Here is a 12393-nt window from a genome sequence, read left to right as displayed (position 1 = left end):
CTTGGAATGAAACATTGCTTTAATATGCACAGCACCAATGCATTTTTATGCATGGCGACAGTTTTATGCATTTTTACAATGTATTTTTAGACATGTTCTTAGCCGTTCATATGTAGCTATTTTTTAGATATGTTTATCATGTTTAGAATTTAGTAATGTCGTTCATACGAAAGTGGAGTGGGTGTTGTGTGTCGATTTAGATACCGTATATAGGTTTCCTGATTTAGGTCCTTATATAGGCATAATTCGCATTGCCCATATTTAGGCATAGAAATCCTACCCTTATTTAGGCATTATCCATGCTAACCAAATACAGGCATGGCCACCTACATCCGTTCATCTACGTCACAACGAGTTCTTGGAAAACCAGACTCTTAAGCCTTTAGGAATTCCCCTTGCTTGGATATCGATTTATCCAAGAATTCATTTATTATGCATGAACATCTATTCCTTAGGAGTTCATTCATGACGTTCTTCTGCCCGACTTTAACGTCAATACTGGCATTCCTAAACACTGTCAAGGTATAAATGTACCTTCACTTACCATGGCATACCACGGTTCGGCTGCCTACTTTCACGACGCGGCTCGCCACGGCAAGTTAGGAAGGAAGTCAAGTCCCCGCCTGAGGCACTGACCAGACGCTGTCATCCTCCTCGCAGAGAATCCAGCTTCAGTGTTTCTGACTCCCTTTGCGGGGTGTTAGAGATCGAGACTCGGAAAGAGATTCCAACCTCACTCATTCTAAGGTATAGAGCGGAGTAGAACCTAGAGGGACTTTTGGTAAATCTTGGCAACTATAGCTAAACTACACTATAGACAAACAGCACCTACTTCTCACCTTGTACTACACTTAGGTTAGGTACACTGGGGTAGAACTAGCTGGAAGCATAAGATGAGTATTAAAACTTTAGCCTGTGTTATTTATGTATGTATTTTTATGAATATCTGTCATAGCTATAAACCATGCTATTGCAGTATTATTTTATGTTACTGCTAACACTGTACGTATTATACTTCCCATTCTGTCTTACAATTGTAGCAGTTCATATCTCTTGCACGAGAAATAAGACTGTTCAATAAACCCCTTTTATTGAAACACCCGTCTATCTATTTCTGTGTAACTCTGTAGAAACGAAGCATGCACGATTGACTGAGTGAAACTCTTATCTATTGTTTCCACGATTCTGAGATTGTTCCGATTCTGAGGGAAACAAAGTTGTCATGTTTATGGGGTTGTCAGAAACTAATCCCTTCTTGTTTATTAGAGAAATTTCTAGTGACCTCTGAGTTAGCTGGCACACACAAATAATTAAGTTTAATGTACTCAATAGAGATATACTGACCTCAGTCCTATGTCAAAACTATAGTGTATATTATTCCAATGCGCAGAGCCTATCAAGGATATAGGAACTACACTACAGGCCCCTCTATTTATGCTCAGGGATTTTGTAATTGGATAAAACCTGTGAGGGCGTAAACACTGCTATGTCAGTATTTTCTATTTCCTTGCTCTTGTCTGTGCTGGTCATCTTTATCCTATTTCCATAATGAAGTGACCTTTTGCAAGCAAAAATTGAGTCCATGGTTTTGTCCTGTCCCCAAATACTGAAATCTACACAAAGCATACCTGGCTGTTAGAGCCGGCCTTACTGTTACAATCCTGGAATTTATAAAGGATAGCAGTTACCCCTTTTCTGCAACAGACACACTGGCACTCCATCAAACTGCAAGCTATCTGGGATGCCAGGGGTAGCTTCACTGTTGTATATGCTCTCTTTCCTGGAAGCACAAACAACAGCTACATTTTCCATCAATAAATTACTTCATCTCAGTTGGCTTGCTAGGGATTGTGGTGCCACGTGGCTCCAGGTGGTTACCAGGAAGAGTGTGTCACGGTCCTGTTTGTTTGCACCAACCCTACACCAAAATAAAAAATAATTTAGCTTTAGAGAGAGTTGGGAGTGGTCCAGAGCGAGGAACGAGGAGCACGGCAAGGAGTAAGGAGCATAGCAGCCTGTGCGAGGTGGTGGCTGTGGAGCTGCATGAAGGGGAGTGAACGCTGAGATTGCCTTTTGGGGGGCGAGGGCAGCACGACCAGCGGCACATTCGGTACCCCTGTAATCACCGCATAACCCGGTACATCGGCACACCCTGCGGCACACTCTGCATGTCCAGCCACATATGCGAGGAGCCCGTCCTTTGGCGTACCTTCGGCAAGGAGGGGGAGCAACAAGGAGCGAGATGGCAAGGCGATGAGGAACGGCAAACAGTGAGGCAGAGTGCACGGTGCGGGCTAGACCGACTGGCGACTCTGCTCTCGAGATCACCGGGAGCCAATACCAGATAATACCAGCCGACTCAGGCAAGCATTCCCTTTTCTGCTTTACAGGGTCACTTACCTCCCGACTGCCAGATCGCCAGCCCGCCTGACACCGCTGGCACACAGCCGACCCACCCCCGCTGCCACTGTATCACTTGCCTCTCTCCATCAGGCATAGTTTCGATAGTGAGAGCCTGAGTGGTGTAGTGTCCTGCTGGACACGTTCTAGTGTCTCAGCAGGCACTGCTCTTTCCAGCCCCTCCCTCGAGGGCTGGACACACATGCACCTGACACCCAGCGATATTGTAAAGAAACAAGGGAACCGAAGTAAGGTCTGCCAGGGACCTTGGGAATTAAGCTATTTTTAAGAACCTTGGTCCCTAGAGAAACAACAGTAAAAAGGGGGGGGGATGAATATAGACCCAGTCAGTACAATATTTGTATAACTTTAATATTTTAAATTCGATTAGGAACAATACAGACAAGACAATTTGTAAGTGTCCCACTTACAAATTGTCTTGTCTGTATTCTTCCTATTCAAATTTAAAATATTAAATATCTGACCTCTGTCCGGCTGGACAAGTTATACAAATATAGTAGTGACTGGATCTATATTCATTTCCCCCCCTTTTTACTGTTATTTCTCTAGGGACCACTGTTCCTAAACATATCTGACACCCATCCATCACAGGCGTCACGAGTGACATGACCCTGTTAATAAAAGGGTCCATGTGCACGTGCTCGTGGCCAGTTCCAGTAACCAACTGCAGCGTGTCAGTGTGGTCATTTGTACAGCATGTGGGTGTAGGGCCCAAAACACAACACTGGCGACGAGGGGGTCTGGCCCCCCGTGCACACTGGCTGTATCCTTGTCATGCCCCGAGGAGAAATGTAACCCGAGGCACCCCGCACCTGTCAGCCGGTAAGACTTGTCCTAGGGGCCGCCAGCCTGCACGTGTTTTGGTGGGAGAGAGAAGCGGAGGTGAAGAGCCTCCACACTGTCGAGTGACCCGCCCCCTGCTGATGCCTGTGTGGGGTGACAAGACTGCACCCAACTGCCAGCCACGACTGCGGGCCTGCCACCGGCCTATGAAGTTTGCACAAGATGCACCATGAAGCTTTTCACAGATCAGCGCATGCTAACTCGTAAAATAGTGAGCATTCACTGGAGTAGCGCGTTATCGAAGAAAGGGATGCCACCGCCCTTGTGAGCGGGCTGCACCCCAAGTAAGGCTACCCAAGTCTGTCTCTGCTGTGCAGCTGAGCAAAGCCTGCTATGCCCCAGACCGTGCCTCAGGTTCGACTCACCTGCCTGCCGTAAGGCGGGGTGCAAGGAACAGAATTGCCGGCCTTCAGAATGGCGCCTGTACAACCTGCTGACGGTGAGGTGCGGCACCCTGTCTGTAATAGTTAGCGGTCTAGCTTATGACAGGAAAAAAGAATCAGGACACTTTCACAGCGGCCTGGGTAGATGGCCCCGCATAGTTGGTGATTTTTCACAGGGGAGCTGCGGATAGGTACGCATGCCTACAAGACACACCCTGTGGAGCTGCCACCTTCACCCACTGACAACGGCCCACATCGCCACGTGCCTACACAGCAAAAAGACGAGCCCTCCGCCCTGTACCAACACCTCTACTGAAGCTATCAGGCAAGGGAGGAGTAAGTCACTTGCCCCAACATACCCAGTGGCTTCTGACACCAAGCGCTATGGGGGACGACGACCAAGCGGGAGCACCAGGACAAGCGGCGGCACCGGCCCGCATACCGTTCCAGCATGCGGCATCAGGAGTCCTACCTCCGTTCAGTGAACTGGAGGACCCCGCGACAGCCTCTCCCCGATGGAAAATCTGGATAGAGCGCCTCAACAACTACTTCATCGTAACCCGGGAGACAGATGAGGCAATAAAGAGATCCCTGCTACTGCACTACGCGGGGACAAAATCTTCAAACTATTCAAACACTTGCCCAACACAGGAGCGGCGGCCGACTATAATGCGGCGGTAGCCGCGCTGGACGCCCATTTCGACCCGCAGTTGAACCCAGATTTTGAACGGTTCAAGTTACGCCAAGCACGGCAGAGAGACGGAGAGTCAATGGACACATTCTATGCACGCCTTCGGGAACTTGCCAGCACGTGCACGGAAGATGACCAGCCGAAAGAGATCCGTGCACCACTGATCCAGGGGTGTCGGGATAAGACGCTGAGAGGGCTCATTCAACGCCAACCGAAGATTGCGCTCGAAGAGATGCTAATACTGGCGAGATCACACGACCTGTCGGCAGCCAGGCTCAAACGAGATGGACCAAGCGCTAATCAAGCCCCAAGGACGGTCTGACAATATCAAGACGGAGCGTGCAGACGCCATTCGGACCAAGCAAAAAGGGGACTTGTTCAGGAGACCGAAGCCGGAAACGTCCAAGCCAAGGTGCGGATACTGTGCTCATGAACCACATGCCGCAAAAGACTGCCCCGCGCAAGGAAAAACGTGCGCCAACTGCGGAATACCCAACCACTTCGCCACCGTGTGCAGGAGGCGCGCCAGAGATCGTGACTTCCGGAACCAAAGCCCCCAACGCGGGCAGTACGACAACTGTCAGTGACAGAATCAACGCCACCGGAAGACAGGCAAAGAAAGGGCAGGAGATACCAAGAACCGAGTGAAGATTCTTCAGACGACGATGACGGAGAAGCATACCTGATCTCGTTTGCGCTGGAACTCAAGCAACGCCGCAGGCCCCAGCCAAGGTGCATGATTCAAGTGGCGGGAACAGAAATAAAGGATAGCCATTTACAGTGGTCACCGACCACCAGCCCCTCATTCCGCTCTTTAAAGGGACGGCGCCTCACCCCCCTGCACGTATAGAGAGATGGGCGGTGCAGCTACAGCCGTACGAAATGGAAGTGATATACCGGCCGGGAGCCAAAAACCCTGTAGACTTCTTGTCCAGTCGAGGCACAAGACGACGCCGAAGACACGCAACACTATGTCCACTTGGTATCCACTGCAGCCTGTCCCCAGAACATGACCCTGGAAGACGTCAAACAAGCGGCCACCACGGATGCAGTATATTTCAGAACTCTGCAAGCAGTCCAAGAAGGATCGTGGACAAACTACCTGTGGCAAGCCAACTCCTGGAGCCAAGAAGAGCATGAACACCTGACGAAGATGTGGCAGATACGGAGCGAACTCAGCGCCACAAGGGACGGGAACTTGCTAAGAGTGTCCAGGCTAGTAATACCGCAGGCCCTGAAACACAGAGCGACTCAATTGGCCCACGGAGGGCATCAAGGAATAACCAAAATGAAGGCACGAATGAGGGAGAAGGTCTGGTTCCCAGAGCTAGACAAAATGGTGGAAGAATATGTCTGGTGCTGTCCGTTGTGCCAAGTGACCAGTGGCCCGGAAAGACCGGTTCCGGTGATTACCGAAGACGCATGCACCGTCCCTTGGTCCAGAGTGAGCATAGACTTCGGGAGTTTCCCCGGAGGGAAGCACACGCTTGTACTCGTAGACGCCTTCTCTAAGTACCCCATAGTAGAGCCAGTTGCATCCACGGCGTTCAACCACGTGGGGCCCATCCTGGAGAAGGTGTTTGCTATGTTCGGGATCCCCCACGAGGTACGCAGCGACAATGGACCACCATTTCAAGGTGCCGAGTTTGCCACTTTTCTAAGACAGAGAGGAATACGCCACCGACGAGTAACCCCTCAGTGGCCACAAGCCAATGGCGACGTCGAACGCTTTATGCGCACGCTAAACAAGATGTTTCGAATAGCGGGAGTTGAACAAGTGGACCCGGAAAAGAGGCTCCATGAATTCTTACGGGAATACCGGAGCACACCCCACTCCACCATACAGAGGAGCCCGTGGGCACTGATGCTCCATGGCCCAAGAAGAGATCTACTTCCCACCTGCCCAGGGTGGTCACCACCACCTTTTGAGGCCGAGAATGAGCAAGACCGGAGAGCCCGCCGGAACCAACAAGTAAGCCTCCGTCGCCGGGCCACACCAGGAACACTCCGCACAGGGACAACCGTCCTGCTGCGAGACCACTGCCTGGGAGGAAAGTTCAAAACACACTACGAACCGGGGACCTGGACAGTCACCCCAAACCGGGGGACCATGGTAACCGCTCAAAGAGGAGGTGTCCCGGAATGTGTCATGGTTCAAAGAAGTCCCACCAGCACACCCTGGGAGGCCCACTGATCAACAACCAGACGGGACAAATACTCCAGCACCAGAGACCACAGAGACTAACACCGTGATGCCGTCCGGCCCAGCGCCAGAGAGCGAGATTCCCAACACCCCGCGGCTGCGGGGCTGCCCCCAAAGGTACAGCCTGAGACCGAACCCTCACCCGAGTTAGCGCCTGAAGGACTTTGCCTGCTGAGGGCATCCGGCCACCGCCCGTGGAGTCCACGCAAGTACCAACACCTGTGTTTGTGAACTGTCTGAACTGTTTGAGTTTGTTTGTTTCATTGACCAAGTTGGATAGGGATGTAATAGTTAGCGGTCTAGCTTATGACCGGACCGCGGCACCGCATCCGCAGGCCAGGCGTGGCCTGCGGGGAATTAATAAAAGGGACCGCCCGCTCGGGGGCGAGGTCACTCCCACTAGTACCCGCGTGTCGGCCTCATCATTCCCAGCGCAGCGACCCCAGCCCACGCGCTACACAGTTCGGGGCCTCGAAAGTGCTACGCTACACTGTCATCAATAGGATCAAGCCCGCTGCAACATGGCACACCTCGAGGCCGCACCAGTACTGTATGCCTCGTACAGAGCACGCATGAGCTGGGAAGCCTGTAGCCTCAGGCAGCTGCTGAAACACCACCTAGCGTCTGCACCGTTAACCGCAAACCAACGTAAGTGCCCTGCATGCGACTGCCCTGTCCGAGACTGGTCTTCCGCAAGACTGCCCAGCCCCGCTTCGTAGATGCATTTCCAGCTCCCAAGCAAGTGTCCTGAAACGACGAGAGGCCACCACGTGGAAGAAAGGTGAAGTTGTGTGCAGACCAGATGGCGGGACGCCCGAGTGGATAGGGTAGCCTCGGCCCTGCATGCTGCCATCTGCAGTGGCAATTCGGAAGCGGAGAGACCATAGCCAACTTGAACCAGGGGCGGCCTTAGGCATGTGCAAGCTGTGCACCTGCACAGGGCCACCAAACCCAGGGGCCACCACGAGGAATCGGATACAATACATATTCGTGGCGGCCCCTGGCAGGGATTTGGCGCATGAACGACTGAGGCGTGCTAAATCCAATGTGATGCACGCTGAATGGTTGTTATACTCTTTTCCTTTCTAACCCAGTCTAGTCTTTGTGAGGGGTCGGCCTTGTTTCGGGCTCTTCTGGTAGATCTTGTGCTTGTTTAGAACTTTTTTCCAGGAGAATCGAGCTTGTTTTAATGGCACCTCCGGAGGCTCGCATGCGCGCGCATGCGCAGTGCCCGCGAGTCCTGCAGCGAAGGGGTTACAGAAGCACCACGCATCACTGGTGGCAGGAGGGGTGGCAGCACCCGTGCCCGGCGTGCAGCGAGCAGCACCGAGACCGGCCGAGGCCATGCACCGGCGCGCCTAGAGACCCTGGGCAAGAAAGGCCGCCTTGCAGAGGATAGCATGCCAGTGTGCAAATTTGGTGCCAGCTACGAGGTGAGCAGCCCGAGGGTCAGGGCATGGGGAGGGGGAGTGAGGAGGTCAGCGTGTGCTACTGCAGAGTGAACCCGAGGGAAGGTGAGCCATTGGACGAGGTTGTGGGGAGCCCTGGGGAGGAGGGCAGATCAGGCGTAGGAATGTATCCCAGCCCGTGGGGGTGAGGAGCCGGGGGCGTGGGGAAGGTGGGGTGAGGATGTTATTGTAGATGGTGTGTGCTTTGGGTCTGGGTGGAGGTAAGCCATGTGAGGTGGCGAGCTGGAGGTATTCTGGTGGTCATGGGAAGGGAGGGCATGATGAATCGTGAGAGAGAGGCTCTCTCTCACGATTCATCTCTGAGACGGCGCGGGTCGGAGGGAAGAGTGAGTCAGGAGTGCAGGGGCGGTGTTTACTTGTGGCTTAGGGGAGGCATGGTGACTTTTGGAGGTGTAACTTGGAAGGCACGGTCGTATTGGGGGGAAGAGGAGAGCAGGGTACGAGGTGTTAGACGTAATGTTAAGGATTCATTAAAACGATTACAATTACTTATCAACAATCATGAAAACAGAGTATGAAGCTGATACTTGTGATCTAATGAGTGGATCTGCCTGCACAAATCTTTTAAAACATCGAGTGTTCGAATGTACTTGGCATTTGGTTATGTCTGTTTATATGGTGTTGAGGCAGACATGAAATGCAAGCACCTATGGATGGACGCCTGGAATAGGATGGCAGTGCCTACCCATGTTAACTCAATTTAATGCCCTTTTGCAGAGACCTTGGTAGGAGACTGGCTTCTTGATCATTTCTTTGATTACATTCCAGTGCTTGTCATGTGACTAGCAGAGAAAACTAGTTTAACTAGTCCTCAGTTTGCAATTGGTGAAGCAGCCTTCTCTGTCCATACTAGGGGCATAGTTACCATTGGTTCAGCAAGTACAGTGGTACTGAGACCCAAAACCCTCAGGGGCCCATTGAACCCTGATAATTGCTATATTTTACTTCCTGAGCAGCAGCCAAAGGGGCCATTTTCCTTGCTTATGCCACGGCCCATGGGGTCATTGGTACGCTGTTCTAGTGATTCGTATGTCTGCTTGAAAGTTGTCTCCTGACTGGATGTTCCTTGCACATTCATTTTGCTTCAGTGAACCTCTAGTGCCTTTTCATAGCCTTAGGACTCACTGTAATTAATCCTTGTTTAATAGGTGCTCTGAAAGCGAACAGAACTGGTTGCTGGAATATGGCACTATACAAGAAACCTTAATTAAATATATTGTATTTTGTCTTTTGACAATGTGGTAAAGTGGACGAGTCTTTGGTTACCTGTAGGCTGTCTTCAGGATCAGTTAGTGACGTACTGAGACAGGTCTCTGTGTGCCATGATTTCAAGGTAGCTTACTCTCTTCCTGCTAAGGTCACTTCCCAAATAGATCATGAACTATTCTCCAGGCTCTACTGTTCTCAGTGGACTGAGAAAACAGACCTTGTATGCCAAGTCACATGATCTACCCTATAGTTTTATAACACTCTTCAAATAAACCTTCCATATGTGGCTAGTCCTCATAATGTGTCATACATGTAGTGGGAAGGGTAATTACTATCAATAAGTCAGGGTTTGTAAAGCTCAGCTGCTTCACACATAAGGGTCTCGAGGCGGTGTGGGATTCATGCTGCTGGATCATGCTGCGTGTTGGTTGAACAGCAAGGTCTTGTGGTCCTTCCTGAACTGCTGGAGCGATGGTGAGGCTCTGAGGTGCAGGGGGAGGGTTTTCAGGTCTTCACTGCCAGGTGGGAGAAGTAGCGGCCTCCACTGTTTTATCAGCGGCTGCATTGGGTGGCTGCTAGGGAGATGGTTCTGGAACATATTTTCCTGGTAGGTTGGTGGAAATTCACTCGTTCATTAAGGTATGCTGGTCCTTCATTGTGTAGTCCAGGGAAGACATGGCTTGGCAGTTCGGGCTGGACTGTTCCCATGAGGCACAGGGTCAAGGCTGATTTGCATATGGCCATGTCTGAACTGGGGTGGTGTGGTGAGCAAACAAACGATGGATTTAGGCCCAGATGTCTGTACTGGGGTGAAGGTATGACATTGTTCTGCATTCTGTCCATCAACTGTTGTTTTTGCAAGAAAATAAAAATGACACATCAAAATCTTTCAGCAGCCGCCACTGCTGATTGTCTTCTTTTTTTCCCTACCCACTGCTAGCCTCGCCCGCTGCATTGCAAGCAAAATGAAGAGAATTCGAGTACACAAATCTGGTTATTCGAAATGAAAGAGAAAGGTGGCTCAGCAGGCTTTCGTAGTGTCACAGGAAGGAGCAATCCTGAACCTTATCACCCAAGGGAAACCTAAAGATGGAGAATCCTCTGGCCAGAGTACTGCTGATGCACTCAGTAAAACAGGCGCTGACGACCATAAAGAAGAACAAAAAAATGATGATATCCATGAGTAGAATGATACTCATGAGCAGACCAATGAAAATGAACAAGGTGACTCTGAAATTGATACAAACATGCAGCAATTACCAACTCAGGGTGAGGATTATTACAAAAGACCCTCAGACAGAGAAACTGAAACATCATTCATTGGTCCATCAACATCTGGCATTGTGAAGGAGGTTCAGAGTTTACAGACGGATGATGCTGGTATTGAAAAGGAAGCCAAAGAGCAAGACCATGTTACAGACCCGTGTTCTGAAGATGATTTATGTGATTGGAGGGATTCTGCTTTGTGGCCGAACTCTCTTACGGACACGCAACGTGTTTTTCTTGTTGAAAGGGGTCCCTCCAGAGACCCAGATTCTAAAACAAAGTATCCAAGTGATGAGCACTCAAAAAGTAAACGTAGTTTTTCTGTTACCATGTTACTGGTCATCTAACGCCTTTTCTGGACGTTTTATTAAAACACCTTCCTGAGCTCCGCCCTGCCCGGACCCCCTCTTCCGGGGCCCCCTACCTGCGCTCCCTGCACAGGGCCACCATAAGCCTAGAGCCGCCCCTGCTTGAACTCAGTGCCCGCAAATGACTGAAAGGCAGTGGGGGAAAGGGCAGCATGTCTAAGCAATGTATATGCAGTCCCCACAGATCTCAACCTGCGGAAAAGGACAGTGCCACCGAGCTGTTAGTGGCAGCACAGCACCGCACCAAAAGCAGCACACAGCCCAGTTCCTGAATCTGCAGTCAAAGTAGAGGCCTGCAGTTCCAGAAAAAACTGCCGGGCTGTGTGAACTGAAGCGCTGCACTTCCACCTAGCGGCTACAGGTGGTACTGCACCGGAACGAATTATGTAGAAGCAGCCTGGCAGCTAAATCTCCACGTGCCGCTTACAGTCTCAGGAACGCTGCCGCATCACGGAATGTAGCCACCGCACCCATTGCAGTGGGGAGGGGTACTGCATCTTGCGCTGCAAGCAGCCAGCCAGCGCCTAAAGTGACCCCCTCCGTGCATCACTCATTCCACTGGCACACTCCCTCTGAATCGCAGGGCAAGAGGGACAGCAAGCAAGCAAGTTCCCAGTGCCACAGAGAAAGCACATGAGGGCCCTGTGCCAACCGTCATCCCAGAAGAAGATGCCATACTGATAGCGCTGCCCCCATTAGGAGCTGGTGCAGCTGGATGTCTGCTAAGTTGCGCGGGGCTCATCGCAAGGCACCAGTAGGCACCCGCACCCTCACCCTGCCCAGGGCTTGCAGCAAGGAAGGCGGAGAGTCATCCACTCCTAGCAGCATAGGCATCAACTCTAACAGACAGTCACGGAAAAGCAGGAACTTCCAGAGAAGGCAATAAGACCGAGAGCAGCCAAGCCCAATAAGGAAAGTAAGCCCCACTTGAAAGTATGTGGAGGACAAGCACAGAGCTTTTCAACTCCCACTGGCTGCCCGACACCACCGCAAGCAAGGGTTTTGCTACACACACCCCAGTGGTGAACGGACATCACCAGAAGAACGTGCACTGTGCACGCCCCCCAGTGCCTGTCTCATACCACTGCAAGCGAGAAGAGTACACCGTATATCCTCCATGGTGAACGTACACCACTGCAAATTACAAAACGGGCACACCAAGTGCCAGAAGAGGATGCCCACAAAGAGAACCGAGCGCACAATGTCAGAAATGCGCAGGAAGGCGCTCCAGTGAATGTGACAGCACAGGCCGGTGCAAGGGAGATAGAGACATCTCCACAGATAAGCGCTGCTGAAGACAAGGGAGATCCTCTACATTAAGGGTGGGCGCCAATTTCCGTTCCGCTCGCCGAAATTGCGAAAATTCGACATTTTCAGGCTCCGCGCGGAACGTGAAAATGTCGAAACTTCCGCGATCCGCAGCTGGATGGAAATATGCAGGGCAGGATTCATTCTGGCACGATGCGCCTGTCATTTTAAACCTCAGGAAGCACTTACAGATTTAAATAAAGCAGGTTTGAGTTGAAGGTCAAATTCAGTA

The sequence above is a fragment of the Triturus cristatus genome, chromosome 1_2 (genome assembly GCF_964204655.1).
Source record: "Triturus cristatus chromosome 1_2, aTriCri1.1, whole genome shotgun sequence".
Lineage (NCBI taxonomy): Eukaryota > Metazoa > Chordata > Amphibia > Caudata > Salamandridae > Triturus > Triturus cristatus.
The sequence above is the reverse complement of the archived record's forward strand: the minus strand, read 5'-3'. Positions refer to the sequence as shown.